Raw genomic sequence first — 12,092 nt, forward strand, 5'->3', positions numbered from 1 at the left:
TAATGAAAATTAGACAGCTGGAATAAAAGAGATTTGCTAGGCTCTGTGTCTTCTCTTGATTCCCTTCCCAGCCGGGTTTCGTGGGAATTTCTATTTGCGCTGGGATCCTTGCGTTAGTCTTTATAGGTACTTACTTTGCCCCTTCGAAGTGGGAGCAGTAAAAGGAAGCCAGAGGAGACAGAAAAAGCAGGTATTCTAGAAAGGAGTTGGGTGAACTTCAAGGTTGGAAACAATATTATTCTCATATGTAGTTCAAGGAACAGAATGTTTGCAGGGACGAGCTCATAAGCCCTCTGGGTGACAGGGCCCGTATCACCCAACTTTTTACTTCTAACCCTGTGGCCGTGCCACACGATTACGGGCGGTGAGATCGTCGCATCTCACAATGGTCCATTCGCATCGCTGTGAATCCCCGTCAGGGCGTAGTAATGTGCCTCGCGGATGCTATTCCCGGTTAAAACAGTGCATTTTTGAGTTCCGTTTACCTTAGCCAGTTACTCTCTTTTTCTCATCAGCACATTTTACTTCCGTGTTTTCAAGAATGTCTCAAGCTCTTATGAAGAATCGACCTCTGTCTTAGGAGAAGGAGTGAAAGCGGAAGACGGGAAGGCTTTGTCCCATACGAGGATCTTTCTAGAAGGCGGCATGGTCCCAAGTGGGAACGAGCTGACTCGGGCAGGCCGGATCCTCATGTCTGGGTGTGAGGGAGAGGTCCAGCGCTGGCCGGTCCCCACGACGCTGTCACGAGTCACTGATCTCTCTGGGTTTCTGTCTTCTGGCACGTTCTCTGGTTGTGAGGGTAATTAATCCCTGACGTAAACGCGTGAGAGGTGTTTCAGACAGAACAGATTGTTTTTCACACGTGTGACCTTCCTGCCGCCTCCACACCCCCTGTCACTGCTCATCGCTTGTCGTGCTGGAGGTATCGGACGTGGCGTGCAGCCTGCGATAACTCTGGAGTCAGGAGAACAAGACCGAGCTTTCAGCACCCAAGATTCATGCATCCAACGCGTGGAGCTCCCGACACGTGTTTTATGAGCGTTAGAGCGGAAGGCTCGGTTCCCAGGCCTCGGGAGGCAAACCGGCCGTCTGTCTGTGAGATGCACCCCGGCTCGGGTGCCCGTCACGTGGGGCGGGCCTCGGAAACTGGAAGAGATCTCTCCAGGGCTTCCGGATGGCTCCAGCCCTGCCGCAGGTACAATCGTCACCTGTAACTATAGTGGGAGTTCCAGCCTGGCAGGTTGTTAAAAAAAAAGAAATTCGGGAAAAAAATGAGCCAATTTACACGAGCCTATCACATGATTATTCAATAATCATACGTCTTCTCAGGTAGCAAAAATGGAAAACTACCTCAGAAGTCCTGTATGCACAGTAGTTGAGTTGAGTAAGGTGTTGCGGGCACCCCTCCAAGGCCCCCAAACTGCCTGGTTCACGCACTGTTGGGTGGGGGGGGGTCCCTCCATGTGGAAAGAGAAGCAGGAGAAGCTTTCGGAAATCCCAGTGATTTGGGTTGATGACCTCCTCCCCGCCCACCCCGATGGCCTTCTCTATTCTCTTGAAAAGGTTTTTAGTCACTTTGACTCTCTGTTCCTTCGTTTCTTATCATCGAGCTGAGGTCACAGCTGGGATCCATTCGCACTCGGCCGCTACTGTACCGATCACGGGACGCAGCTCGTTTCGTTAAACGGACCACACCGCACACATCTGCGGGAGGAAGAAGCAGAGACGGAGGAAAGGCCGCACCCCCTTCCCCGGCGGCTTCGCGAGGGCTTCCCGCCTCCGCGGGAGAAGCGGAATCGTCAGCTAGAACCGCGGTTACTGCCCCACGGGATCTTCCGCGGGATGCCATGTCTTTGTTGTGAGCTGATTGATTATAGGCTTTGTTTGTTTATTTTTGTTTTGTCTTGCTTTGTGTTCTATTAGGACCAGAGAGAAGTTCCTGAGTTGTTATAACATTTATTTTTTTCATTTTGCTTTTTTTTTTTGCTCGCCTCTGTGACTCATTAGGTAATGTTGCTAGTGTTTTCATTTCAGCTATGATTGCAAATCAATCGAGAGGTTCTGGTGGTTGATTAAATCAATCAAGGTAGCAGCTAATTAAATAAAGTATCTACTGGTCCAACTGGTCTATATCCTCTCGGGGGTATTAGAAAACTTTGCTATCATCTTTTCTTTAGAGAGCTATAATCCAGCTGGGGAAACCAAATAAAAGTTAAGTGAGGACAGTAGATTTAAATAGTTTCCAATAAAGTGTGAGGGGTCCCCTGAGGGCAGAAGATTACCGCTTAATTGAGTAGTGAAGCGAAGTCTGTGGCATCGCGCGTGATCACGCAGGGATGCGCGTCGCCCGGCAACGGCTCAGACTGGTTCGACGGGTCACGGGGGCCGGCACGCGCGCTTCCCCTCACCCGGCTCGCTTGCCCCGCCCCCTCTCACACGCCCGGTCAAAACGGCACGTTGGGTCGCTGGAGTCCACGGCCTGGGGCCACCGTCCTGCAAGGAGCTGGGGTGTCCTGGTGCGCAGGGTGAAGGAGCACGGCGGCCGCAAGGGACCAGGAAGGACTTAGGACGGATGACCCGGATCTTCGGCCCTCGTTTTTAAGGACAGTAATATTTGGAAGTGGAGGCTTCACACGGCATGGAGAGGTGGAGGGAGGGACGTGGCGGGCGCTCTCGGGAAGCAGGGAGACTGGGGAGGAGAGGTCACGTGGGCGAGGGCACTTGTAAGGCGGAGTCAACCGACGGAATGAATGCGATCGACAGGGAAGAGGCCGTCAGGAGCAAAGAGCGGAGGCCCGAAGCGAGTTGGCGGGGATGGGAAGGGCGCCGGGTGCTCGCTGCTAAGGGGCCGGCGGGCGGATCGAAGGCTGGCGCTGGCTTGGCCCAAACGCGATCAAAATCGATACTTTTCATTAACAAAGTGCCTCGAAATTTGATCTGATCTTATTTGCAGACAGTATTACTTTTAAAGGAAAATTTATGCTCCCAAGTTCAGGCGTAGAAACGAGCATTAATCAAAGATATTAGCTCGTTTTAATTTTTCTTTGCTACATTTATGCTTGAGCCAGCGAGACCATTTGGGATTCTATCTATCTATATAAAAATCAATATATCGAGAAAATGGAAGAGAGATGGTGTACGCTTAAAAAAAAAAAAAAGTAGTCCTTTTCAGCAATTAAGTGGATAGTTGATTCCCTTAATATTCTAAGAGCAAACACAGCCATCATTATGAATCACTATGGTTGATGAGTCTAATTCTTTTTAGTGCCATTACGGCAGATGCTCGCATTTCAATCCTCCACGGGCCGATCAATCTCCGCCATCCTCTCGTGCACGTTCCAGGGTCTGTGCGGGACCCGTGGCGTGCCACGCCGGCCTGAGGTGACGGCACCACCTCTTTGTGAACCAGCAAAGCAGCGGCCCGGGAAACCAGCGAGCAGCCGAGAACTCACTGCTCTCTGCAAAAGCGACAGTGACCGCGGGAGTGTGTGCGCCCGGGGCTCGGGCCGCGGGGCACAGACCCGGCTAAGCCAGGCTTTCCGGGGAAGGTTCCTGTGTGGCGGAGGCGGCCGAGGGCCTCGCCCTGGTCTCCCGGGACGCAGCGTTCAGACGGACGCATCCGTAGCCCCCGGAGGAAGCGTTTCCGACGCGGGTCACTCAGGACAGCCGTGTGTGTGGTCTCGGAGGAAAGCACACGCACACGTGCGCGCGCACACACTCACACGCACACTCACACTCTCACTCACGACGCACTCGCGCGCCTGGCTCCTGATTATAACTCCACGGGGGTTGGGGATAAACGGTGGCGGCAGCGGCCTCGGATGAAGGCGTTCGCGTGTGTCCGCGTCCAAACGTGGCTCCTCCCGTTCGCCTGGGCCCTTGAAGAATCCAAAAGATTCCGATGGAAGGAGATTTCGCTCTCCATGTTTTACGCAGCAAGACAGACGCGCAAAGGGCCCACGGCCACCCACGCTGGCTCGCTGGGGCCGCGGGGGGAGACGCCACGGGCCGGGGCAAGAGCGGCAGGAGCGCACCCTCCGGCGGCTCTGGGGCGGGGGCCGGGCCTCCTGGGGCCGCGAGGAGCGTCTGCTGCTCGGCCGCGCCGCGCTTGCCGGGTGGCTCCCCCGCTCCTCGGCTTCCGCTTCTTCACTCCAGTCTCTGCCTCCGTCTTGTCATGGCCTCCTCCCTGTGTGCAAGCCCGGGTCCAAACTCCCTTCGAAGGACAGCCATAGTGGAGGAGCGGCCCAGTCTAGACCTCATCCCAACCGGTGACCTCTGCGATGACCTTGTCCCAACCACCGAGGTCTGCGATGACCTCATCCCAACCAGTGACCTCTGCGATGATCTCATCCCAACCACCGACATCTGCAATGACCTCGTCCCAACCCGTGACCTCTGCGATGACCTCACTTCCAGATACAGTCACATTCCAAGGTGCGGGGGTGGGGATTTTGGCACAGGGATTTGGGAGGAACACAACTCCACCCATAACACTCTGCTCCCTCCAGATTCATGTCCTTCCCCCGCGAAGCACACTCGCCCGGCCCGACGTCCCAGGCGGTCCTGAGGCGGGCAGACCGGGCGGCTCGTCCCGCACGCGGCCTTGCAGCTGACCTGGCCGTTCCCGCAGCGCCGCGTAGACCGTTCTCACCACCTCTGATTCGAGGCTGCTCCGAGCCGTCCGCACCCCAGAGCGGGACGTGAGGGTGCCCTGTCACTCCCCAGCTGGGCCTCGCGAGGCCTTCGCCTTGCGGACGCCCTTTGCTGGCTCACCGGCCTGCACGTTGACTTCAGCTGCCACATGGAGAAGCCGTTACGGAAGGCTCGACCCCAAGACCCCAGCCCCCGCCATCCAAAACTAATGCCAGGGAGCCAGGCCAACTGCCTCCCGCTAAGTGAGAACATTCTGGAAACTTCAGGCCACCCGCCACTTCCATGATGCTACAAGATGCAAAAGAACTCTCTGGTCACACCAAGAATTGTGACAGGGAATAAATTGTTGTTTAAGTGCCGGTATTTTTGAGGTGCTTTGTTAAGTAGCAAGGGAACAATTGAAATGAGAAGTGGGGTGCCTCAGCTACGAAGGTGTTGGCGTCGGGGGCAGAAAGTCGAGGGGTGCTGAGAAGGCAGAGCGGGGGGGCCACGCCCGGGGGGGCAGTGAGTGGTCAGCGTCCCCCGCAGTGGCGAGTGGTCAGCGTGCCCCGCAGTGGCGACGTGCTCAGTGGCCTCCGGCACAGAGCGCCTGGCACCCGCCCCCCCGCGGGGACGCAGGAGACGGAGCCTTCAGTGCACGGACCCGTGGGTCTAGCTCAGCGGACTGCCAGGCAGGACGGTCAACGGGCTGACAAGCTGCCCCCAGTTCTAGGGACACGGCCTGAGGAGGGACGTGGGTCCGAGAGGAAAGCGCTGGAGTTTTAAGCGGAAGTCGAAGGGCGTGCTGAAATCGTGGTCTTGCAAGGTCAGAAAATAGAAGTGTTTCTCCTCTCCGGCCCATCCAGTCGGCAAATGTTTCTCACGGTTAAAAAAAAAAAAAAAAGGCGGCTCAGGCAAAGATGGAGATGGAGGGCGGATGCTGCCGGCAGCGCCTCAGGGCAGAGGTCAAGTCGAGGGCGCGGCCAGGCGGCCCTTGGCGAAGACCGCGGAGTTTTAAGTGGCGCTTGTTCCTCCTGCACTGACCGAAATTTTGTCTAAAAATCTTCAGGGCGTTTTCCCGCTGCTCCCTGACTCACCGCCCAGGTAGAGAGAAGCCTGTCTCAAAGGGACGTGTGGGGACACCCTCTGTCCGGTGGATCGGAGTTACGATTTTATACACTGAATCCCATCAGGCTGTTTAAGAAGCTGCATCAGTTTGGGGTGACAAGAGCAAAGCACAAGGTGGAGAGGTCCCCTCCGCCCCCAACCTTCTCAGTGCGGTGCGGAAGCCGCGAACACAGGCCATTTCTTGTAAAAAAGGGAGGGGATGTGGGGGGCGGAGCCCGCAGCAGCGGGTGGTCGGGGAGAAGCCAGGCGCGCGGCTGAGCTGCGCCCGGGACGGACAGCGGGGGGCCCGACCACACGCCGGGCTGGATCCGGGGCGCCGTGCACGTGCCCCCGTGGCCGCCTTCCGTCCGCTCCTGCCTCCCACCGACGTGTCTTGTCCACGGAGCGTCTCTGTAAGTCATGCGTCTCCCTGCCTGAGGAGCTGGTGTCTGACTCCGATGGCATCAGGGCCTGACACCGTGAGTCACGGGGTCAGGATGAGTCACGGGGTCCTCAGAGGATATATATGTGTATTTGGCATGTCAGATAGTACAAATCACGTGTGGCCGGAGCACAGTTTTCTGGGAGGTTATAGATGGCTGCAGATTCCCACGGCTCCTTGGATTGAAAAATTGGGTTTGTTTTCCTCTCCTTGGACTTGGCCCGGCCTTTTGCCTGGATTTGGCCAAGAGAATGCAATAGAAGGAGGCCGTGCGATTGTCAGGCTTCTGCCTCGGCTCCCCTTGGAACCGTCTAGTGGGATCTTTGTCAAGCGGCCCGAGCTGGCGTAGTGGGGAGGGAGGGGCAGGTCCCCAACCAGCAGCTTCCCCTCCGAGGTGACGGACAGGACTGGGACCATCTGATTTCAATGCCGTGATCCTGGCCAGATTCTCACAGAGCCAGGGAACAAATGCCAGGCTGAGCCCTGCCCGAATTCCTGACACAGAATGGCGAACAAATGAGCATTTGTTGTTTTAAGCCTTACCGTTTGGGGAGTAGTTTGTCACTCGACAGTGGATAAACCAAAAAGCTGCTTAGAGGAGACAGCAAGACAGCATCCACCCCTCGCTCCTGGCCCCTGTCCCGTGATTAAATTTTCCGAAACTTTAAGGACATGAAACATGAGTGAAGTATAGGTTTTAAAAGTCCTTCATTAAAATAAAGGGAACATACTTACCTATGATTAAGCTGGAATGCTATAGCATACATACATTGAACGACCATGGTTCTATTAAATATGTCTTCTAACTAAAATTGTTCATCTGACTCCATCATTTAACTATGATCAGATTTAATGAAAACAGACAGACAGGGAACAAGAATAATGCTCGGATGGTATAGCCACAGCAAAGAAATAAGCCACCCGCCACGGAGGGGTGACAGCCCCCGGCCCTCACTGGGGACACGTCCTTTCATTTCTCTTTGTTTTCATTTATCATCCTGCCTTTCATTTACAACATACAACGTTTGCTGTGTGTTGTAGGTGAACATTGCAAAAAGAACTGTGAGGTACAAAGAGAAAGAGGCGACATTCTGAATAAAGAGAAATTTAAAGCACCAAAGTCTTGGCAATTTCGAATAGTTTTCTCTCGTTCGGAATCCATAAGCCCCGAATTAGAAGCCGCCTGAGACATCGAGATCTCATTTGAGTATTGTGCTGATCACAGGCTTTCTTCCTCTTTTCATGTTACCTGATTTCCATTTAGGGAGCTGTGAGCTACACCCACAGTTATTACCAAAATTGGTCTTGAGTCTGCATCTGAACCATTATCCCCTGCTTCTCTGAGGGAAATGGAACATATATTCATCAAAACCTCCCGCCGAATAGGGGGAAGTAAAAGGCAGCACTAACAATCTCGACGCATCCGCATCTTCCTCGGGGAAGAGCATCTCTCTGTCACCCCGAGACTCCTTCCCTCCACCTGCAGCTGTCGGGAGAGCCCCCTCCAGAAGTCCAGTCAGCCCATGCAGGAAACAGGTGCGGCAGGTAACAGGTGTCTGAGAAGGGCGTCGGGGAGGACAGGTACACCTGGACGGCACGAGCCCCGTGCTGCTGGAATTTCTATAGATGATTGCATTACACGGACTCGGAAAATGTCGGGCATGAAATAATAAACAGGACTCTGGATGCGGTTTCCTTCCTAATCGAATGGAAGCATCTCTGAAACGAGTCCCGCCTCTGGTTCCTGTCAGAAAGATGCCCTCTGCCAGCAGCCATTATCTTGCGAAATACTGCACAGACGAGCATTTTTTCCTCTCCACAGTATTAATTAAATTACATAAAACTGGCGGTGTTTAAATCCTGGCATCTGTACATCGTCTCACGTAATTACACCCTGGACTCTTTTCAAAGTGTGTTTCCGTTTGCTGGAGGGACATCTATTGGTGAGAGGGGAAGCCGCGATCAGAGGCGATTCGGGATTTCTGCGGGCCCTGAGCCTGGCCTTGCAGGGCGGGTCCTTTCAGCCTGTCTGTCCGTCTGTCTGTCTGTCCATCTGTCTGTCTGTCTGTGTGGAGCATTCTCGCTTAGGTGCTGAGCGGCTGCGACTCAGCAGCAGAGAAAATGTCACAGCGGTAGAGATTCATGGGGAACCGAGGACATTTTAGTGTTGAGCCTCATAACTAAAACACTTCCAACCTTCTTTTGACTTTTTTCCACACCCATGCGAGAATGCCTTAAAGTGGAATGCAGCTCGCCACACCTGATTTCAGCAATCTAAATGCCAGATGGGAGCTTCCGTGAAGCCCGGGCAGAGGACAAGCTTCGAGGGGCTTGGATGAGCATCTCGCCTGGAGGAGCGGCATGAGGCCGGGTCAGCGGCGGTGACGACTGCCCTCTGGGCTTGGACCTGGCAGGGCCAAGCGGACAGGATGTCCTCCAGGTAGAGGGCCAGTGCCCAGCGCAGCTGCTCGGCACAGGGCTGCTGGTGGAGGCTCACAAGGCACATTTCAGCAAGGTCCTCCTCCTTTTTAAAAACATCGATACGTCCAAAATCAAATGTGTTTCTTTCTCAGATATCATTTTGTTTGCTTTCGGTTTCGCCTTCATGCATGCCTACCATCTCAGATCTCGCGTCTCATTTTCTACAACCCTATTTTCAGCACCCGCCTCCCTCGGGGCCCTTCTCACCCTTATGGCCCACGCTGTGGTTCTGCTCAGCTGGCCTCTGTGTCTTCTCTAGACCAGGGATCCCTCGGCTCTTTCCCCACATCCTGAACCTTCCACGACGATCCTTCTAAAATGGGAGCCTTGCATAGTTGGTCCTCCATAGCTTTAATTCGCCTACACGATAAAATCCAAGCTGCTTAGCATAGAAACTGAGACCTTCTGTGACCCAGATCGGCTCGCTCATCAACCTCCTTTCTCCCTCCATTAGATTGTTCACTGTTCTTGAACCATTGAAATGGGATCTATAGACCGAAGTCTTCAAACGATACCTACGTTCCACTGAGAAAACACCCTTCTCAAGTTTTTAAATATTTTTTTATTGAAAAACTAAAGAGAGAAAAATCTTAGGCTTGATTAAGAAGCAAAATTTTGCAGGTTATAATGGAAATGTGATATGTTTAAAACTAAAAATGAACACACTTAGCGATTCAGAAAATACTCTTATTAATCAAACAGCTTAAATGTTTACCCACCTTTCTTTCATTTCTTCAGCAAACAATTAACGGATGCCAGAAATAGAACATGTACTGAACACAGCCTTGCACGAGCTCACAGTCTAGTGAAGGAAAAGACGAGACAAACGTATGTGCAGGAAGTGTGTAAGAAGGCGCTCGACGTAAACCGACTGGCTAGAAATCTTTATGTTGCAGGTAGTAGAAAACGCAGATCCATCTAACTTGAGCCAAAAAAAAAAAAAAAGGAACAAGAAATTTATTGTCCACATACGGGAGCGTCTCAGAAGCAGTTGGCATTCAGGTGCAGTTTGATCCAGGCCCTGCCGTCATGCCGCCGAAGCTCTCTCTCCCTCTCTCAACTCCAACTACGTCCGCGCTGGCTTTCTCGTGATGGGCCATCTCCACGTGGCGACAAACAATGAAACTTAGAAACTCTGGTCTTACACTTTGCCAGTTAGTCGACTTTACAAAAACAAACACGACTTCTTCCCCAGTAATTCTATAAAGCGGCCTCGGGTGATTGAGAGTGCTTGGCCTAGCTTGGGTCACATGTCCACTCTTGATCCAAACTCACGGCTGAGGGAATAAAGTACCGGTTTGTCCACACGCGCCTCCCGGCCTGGGCGGCGGGCTTGGGCTCAGCTTCACCCGAACGACGAGGGCTGGGGAACGGTGGTTCCCCAAAGGGAAGTCAGCCCGCAAGGAGGGAGAGCTATCGCACAGGTACAAGACCGGGGACTCTTTAGTGCCAGTGCTTGCGCGGACGTTAAGTAAGTGGCGACCGCATTCCAGGCAAAGGCAGCGGCTCCGTGGACACGGAGCCGTCGGACGACGCGGTCCTCCCGGGCACCTTCTAACGTTATTTCCGCATGGAAGGACACGTGGGGATAAGGCAGAACCCAAGACCAGAGGTGTCGACTCCAGTCCTAGCAGGCTGGGCGGTCCTTCGAAGTTTCTTTACGCTCTTGGGAAAGATTCCGCATGCCAGAAGTGCATCTGCTTTGAAACGTCGGTAACATTTGGGAAAGAGTTTGCACAGCTTTCTCCGGAAGAGTCGGGATCCAGGACCCCACGTGCTCTGGACCCAGGCAGGACCACGTGGGTGACTGTCAAATGGACACCTGGGATGGAACCTCCACCCCGGGGGACACCGTAAGCAGCGTCCTCACTTGTCAGACCCACTGGATCAGCACCGCGCAGGGAGAATCATCCAGTGAACAGGAGACAGGGAGGGTGGGGGAGGGGAGAGCCCCTGAGCCACCCTAATGGCATGAACCGGAGCCGGGAGTCACAGGAATGTAGCCGCTGCCCCGTGCTGTGTCTGAACCACCACCTGGACCTCACGATGCCGTTTTCGTCTTCGGGAGCCCAGAGTCTGTGAGTTCCCTGTTTGGGTCAGCTGTGCAGATGACACCATAGTTCTCCCTGACAGCCATCCCAGAAGACACTGTGTCGTGCTACCTGAAGGAACTCCAGTAACCTAAGAGCCTGGCACCTCCCAGCCCGGCGTCTCCACACCGGCGTGAAGACTTTGGGAAGATTCTGAAGCCCCGCACTGTAAAAACGCACATCAACGTTGGGTTTCTCAGCTAATTACAACGACAACGCCCACACCACATCCTCAACCGCGGGCCGGGGCAGGGGAGGCTGAACCGGGCACTTCGGTCCTTCCGGCTGTGTGGGAAGTTTGTCCGTTCTCATCACACGGGAAGGCGTTATTTTCCGGCTCCTTGCTCGGTAACGCTCAGCGCCTTTCGGAGCCACGCGGTGCTGTTGAGATCAAGGCCGCCCATCCGGGGCTTCCTCTCCGCTGGTGCGGACTCGGGTTTCCTGCCAGAAGGTCAACAACAGAGTGAGCCACGTCTACACAGAGTCGCGTCAGCGCGTAGCCCGAAAACACCTCTGAACGGAACCCGGGCAGCGCTCGACCGCTGGAGACGCCGTAGGTTCTTACGTGTGCCGCAGAATCGCCCGTTCCAGTACGTGCCGTAGGTCCGAGCCTTGCCATGTGTGTTTTCTTTAACTGTAGAAAGGCTAACGATTTGGACACGAAATCGGTGGGTGCAAAACAATCCTTGAAATTAATGTGTATACTTTGACTTTTGGAGATGCATTTTAGTGAGAACCATGATTGTTGCAAATTAAAAAAAAAAATCACTTCCGTTATCGATCATACCAAATAATTGTTCTAGGAATGTAATTTCGGCACAAACAATCAAACAAATACATTTGTTTTCTCCTTGTTTTATAAAAGAGGGGCCCAGAAATAGCACACCGGAGAGACTCTGTGGGTGACTTTCATAGACAATTCAACTTTGGGGCATAGTCTGGATTTCTAATAGAGCGGCTTGTCTCCTGGCAGGTTATTATAATTAGGATGAAACATTTACATGTATATGTGTTATCTGGAAGAGATAATTAGATATTTCCACTGCAAAATAATTTACATTAATGGTCCATAACTTTCAACATGTAGTTTTAAACTGCACATTTAAATAATATAATATCTATCTCCCTTAATTTTACTGTAATTGTCGCCATGTGGTAGCTTTATTTTTCTTTTCGAAAATGCGATCGGCTAAAACAACATACTCATTGTCTTTAGTTTATGAGTTTGAAATTTTAGACAAGGTTACCTAGCAAGCTTTTTCAGAATTTTACTAAGTTCTTGGTATGGAAAATGCAAGTGGTTTCGAACTGAAAACGCAGAAACAAAATCAAACTCTGCG

Source organism: Rousettus aegyptiacus, unplaced genomic scaffold (assembly GCF_014176215.1).
Source record: "Rousettus aegyptiacus isolate mRouAeg1 unplaced genomic scaffold, mRouAeg1.p scaffold_m13_p_1, whole genome shotgun sequence".
In the NCBI taxonomy this organism is placed as follows: Eukaryota; Metazoa; Chordata; class Mammalia; order Chiroptera; family Pteropodidae; genus Rousettus; species Rousettus aegyptiacus.